Here is a 5,114-nt window from a genome sequence, read left to right as displayed (position 1 = left end):
AGCATGGATGGCACGGCAATGATATTAGAAAGACGTAGCTGCAAGTTGAAAATAAAGCTAATGTGTGAAGAACTGAAGTTTCATCCAAAACTAACTACAAGACGTGGTCTACCTTATGACTTCAAAGTAGGTGAGGATGAAAGACTACCTATTTCTAGTACAGAATTACAAAGTGCAGAAAATAGTAAATTCTTCGTGTCCTTTGTAAGGTGTGGACAAACAGACACAGCAAGTCACCTGCCATGCTGAGGAGCCTTCCATGCTCTAATATCTCAGAGCCACATACCCCTAAAGAAAGTTGGCTTTATTCCATTCTTCACCCAGTGAAAGATTACGCCCACTGCCTTGAGAAACTTCCAGGGTGTCAGAGAGCAACTTACACAGCCAGTCCCGCCAATAGTATGTGATGAGGATGTGTTTCACATTGTAGTAGTTATTGTCCTGAGCAACCCAAATGACTTTGGTAATTTGTATCCGCTGATGAAGATGTTCCGCATGACTAAAGTAGCAACTCGTTGTGCAGGAAGATACATAACCGGTAGTGGCATGGGGGATGATCTGACCACATGTGAGATGTTTGGCATTAAGACACTTGATGCTGTTTTCAAAGGGAAGCATTATGTACATACTTTCTAAGGAAATGACTATGGTGACATACTCAGTGGTGTTACTGATTAGGTGGAAGCACTAAAAACCAAAAAATTCTCACATACATATATATATATATATATATATATATATATATATATATATATATATATATATACCAAGGTTTTTTTCCCCCTTACAAGGGAAGTAGCCAAAAAGGAAAGGCATAAAACCATTCCCACCCATTCCATCCCTGAATACACTCCACATCCCTCCACCCTCCCTCTTATCTTAGCACCTCCCGGATGACGGGTCATCCCTGCATCTTGTCCACTGCCCTGGGTCAGAAGCAGTGTCGCAAGACACAGCACATCCACAGCAAGGCCGCTTCATTAAATCGGCGACCCCCCTCTCCGTCCCCCCATGCATAAAAGGAGAAGACGGGGAGAAATCCCTTCGGGCTGCGTCAAATTTTGCTCACACATACTACCTCACCCCCATCTCCCCGCCCATTCCACCTCATGCATCACAACATCATCCATATACAATCATTCTCCATTCACCCCTGTCTTCTGTCCTCTCCCGTCCTTCCTCAACAGACATTCCCCTTTTCCCCAAAGCCCCCTTCACCCCATCCATCCATCTCATCCTAGGACATCCCCTGATGTTCACTCCCTCCACATCTGCCCTCCACACCTCCTTTACCAGTCTCTCTTCACACATCCTTTCCATGTGTCCAAACCATCCCAACACTCTTTCATCAACCCTATCTCTCAACTCCCTTTCCACCCCTGTTCTCCTCCTCACCCCCTCATTTCTCACTCTATCCAGCCTAGTAACCTCCATCATACTTCTCACACACCTCGTCTCAAACACATTCAAACTCCTTCTCTCTTCTTCTCTTATGTTCCATGTTTCTGCCCCATACAGTGCTGTTGGCACAATCACTCCTTCATACAGTCTCCTCTTAGCATCCATTCCCAAATGTCTATTCCTCATTACACTCTTCAATCCACCAAGGCATTTACTCGCTTCTCTCAATCTACATTCTACCTCCACCTTCACTCCACCTTTTCCTGCCACATTTGCACCCAAGTATCTAAAACTATCCACTTCCTCCAGTCGCTCTCCCTTAATGTTCACTTCCAGTCTACTGCCACTTTCACCCCTTGTACATCTCATCACCTTACTTTTACCCACATTTATCTTTAGCTTTCTTCTATCACATACTCTCCCAAACTCTGTCACCAACTTTCTCAATCCCTCCTCTGATCCTGCCACAAGCGCAGTGTCGTCAGCAAGCAACAGCTGGCTCACCTCCCACTTTTCTCCATTTTCTTTAACCATCTCCAATCCCTGACCCACTACCCTTGCATTTACCTCTCGCAGCACCCCATCCATGTATAAGTTGAGGTCGACCCCGGCACTAATTAGTTGACTTGATGTAGACGGCAGGAACCTCACAGAGCCGTGATCGAATCCACTGATTCTGTAGCAAGAAGGAAGAAAGGGTAAATGACAAAGAATAAGAGGAAGAGGGAAAAAGAGGAGAGAGGGGGGAAAGGTTGTGGTGAGGAGCCTAAGCCAGGAAGAGCATAGCGCTTCAGGAACTGTTGGGAGTAATTGATAGTCACTGCTGATAATCAGAGGGAAGTGCGGGACTCGAATTCACAACTTAGTGAATACAAGACCAGCGCGCTTCCGATTACGCCTCTAGCGCATAGGAAGGGAAAAGGTAAACTTGGAAAAAAGGTAAAGAGAAAGGGGAAAGGGAAAAGGAGAAAATGAAAAAGGAAAAACAATGGCAAAAGGAAAAAAAGGGGTAAGAAGAAGAGGGAAAGGCAAAAGGAAAAAAGGGGGAAAAGAAAAGGGAAAGTAAAAAGCTGAAAGAGAAAGGGGAAGAGAAAAGGGGAAAAGGAAAGGGTAAAGGGAAAAGGGAAAAGGGGAAAATAAAAAGGGGTAAAGCTGAATGGGAAATCAGAAAGGGGTGAAAAGGGGAAAATTAAATAAAGGAAAGGGGAATAAAAAAGAAAAAGGTGAAAAAGATGATCATTTATCTTATATTATTTGTTTTTGTTTTGTTATCATTTGTCTGTTTGATTCTCATTTATTATTAGTTATATGTCAATTTATCATTATTTACTATTTACCTGTTTGTTTATTGTTTAACTATACCTATGCATTTATTTATGCATTTTATTTGTTGTTTACATTATTATAGTTTTTATTTATTCTTTTTTTCACATCCGACCTAGATATGGACCAAAAGGTCTCCTGTCGGCATGCTCCGCCTTTGTAATCCTTTGTAAGTTGAACAGCCAGGGCGACATAACGCATCCTTGACAAAGTCCCACCTTTACCTCGAACCACTCACTCTCTCCATTTCTAATCCTGACACAAGCTCTACTACTCTCATAAAAACTCTTGACAGCTCCTAGAAGCTTTCCTCCTATCCCATATATCTGCATAACCTCCCACAGTGCCTTTCTGTCTACCCTATCGTAAGCCTTTTTCAGATCCATAAAAGCCCAAAAAACATCCTTCCCCTTTCCTATAGCTTTCTCACATATTTGTCTTACCACAAAGATCTGATCTACACAACCTCTACCCGTCCTAAATCCACTCTATTCCTCACCAATTACTCCCTCTGTTCCTCTCCTAATCCTCTCAATCAAGATCCTCCCATAAGCCTTCCCAATTACACTTAACAAGCTAACCCCTCTGAAACTACTACATTCACACTTGTCCCCTTTTCCCTTGTAAAGTGGAACTATACAGGCACACCTCCAGTCCTCCGGCACTCTACCCTCTCTCCAGCAAACATTAAATAACCTCACCAGCCAGTCCACCATCACTGTACGTCCTTTTTTTTTTTTTAGACATTCTGCATGGCATCCATCCAGACCAGGTGCCTTACCTGCTTTCATCATCTTAACAACTGCTTTCACTTCATCCTTCCTTATTTCTCCTCCATTTTCCTCAATTATCACGGTCATTTTCTTAGCATTTCCCACTGCAACTATATTTCCCTCCCTATCCTCCTTCACATTTAGCAACTCCCTAAAATACTCTGCCCATCTTCCCCTTACTGCCTTCTTTTCCATTATCATCTCTCCATCTGCACCTTTAACCTTTTCTTTTCTACCTGATTCGCCTCCTCTTCCTCTCTTAATTTCTTTCCAAAACATCTTTTTATTACTTTCAAAATTTTCTGTCATACTCTTACCCCACTTCACATCTGCTCTCCTCTTTGCCTCCTTTACCTTTTGCTTTACTTCTCTTTTATTTTCTTTGTACCTCTCATATGACTCCCTCGTCCTATTTTGTAACCAATCTGTGAAAGCTCTCTTCTACAACCTTCTTTGTTTCCTCATCCCACCATTCATTACCCTTCCTTCTATTTCCTCCTGTCCTTCTTGTTCCACACACCATCTTTGCACACTTTGTGACTCCCTCCTTGAATCATCCCCATTCCTCCTCCACACCTAGCTCCACTCTATCCTTCACTCCCTCCCACTCCTTCAGCTTCTTCTTGTACCCCTCCTTTTCCTTTTCATTTAAAGAGTTCACTCTAAGCACCTCCCTACCTTTTGTCCCTTTCCTCTTTCTCCATCTATCCTCCACTCTCAACTTATCTAGCCACGTCCACCTACCATATAAGTAACCCCTATATAAAGGAACTAACACCAATAACACAACAACAGCACCCATCGTACTTATAAACGAACGACTGCGCCCGTTGTAGGTAGGACTGCCGAGCTCAAGGCTCGGCATAGGGCTGTCGTCAAGTACCTGGCAGAGGGTCTCCTTAGGTGGAAAACCTTATCTCACCTGACACCCCAACCTGTAATCGCCAGATCATATTCTTAATAAAACGAAGAAATTACCATCAAGGTATTTCTCGCCCGCATTAAGTCCCCTTCTTATGTAACAAACCCATTATGCTCATAAAGATCCTTGTGGCACCTGATCGTGATGGTAACTCGCATCTTCAAGCCCAAACTGTGCAATTACTGATGGAACTATTTCGGGAATTTGACTGTGTGAACTGTCTTCAGTATCTTCAGTATCCCATGGCAGCCCCTTTGATAGCTTATCGACAATTAGTTTTTGATGCTTATAGATATTTGCCTGAAGGTGATCATTTGGATGTAATTCTTTTGTAACACCTGCACTTTGACGTGTGTTAAACTGTATATAATTAATTTCGTTAGTTTATGGTTCGTAGATGTCCTGTGTCACTAGTATTCTGTAAATAGATACATTTTTGTACTAGGTTTGACAATCCTTAAGCGTAATAAATTTATTGTGATAAATCTGTTCTCGTCTTGCATGCAACGAGTCCTTACGAACTGCCACACCGCGTCTGTCTTCAGAGTTATCTGCAAATAGGATATTTTCTATTGCTGGGCAAAAGAATCTTCAATTATACTTACCTATATTATCAACCATGCGAAAAACTGGTTATTGTATCTTTGAGACACTACTAAATTTTATTTACAAATATTTTTGGCATACAGAATTGT

Source organism: Oratosquilla oratoria, chromosome 31 (genome assembly GCF_046742065.1).
Source record: "Oratosquilla oratoria isolate Oo_2021 chromosome 31, ASM4674206v1, whole genome shotgun sequence".
NCBI classification, from domain to species: domain Eukaryota; kingdom Metazoa; phylum Arthropoda; class Malacostraca; order Stomatopoda; family Squillidae; genus Oratosquilla; species Oratosquilla oratoria.
Note: the sequence above shows the minus strand (reverse complement) of the source record.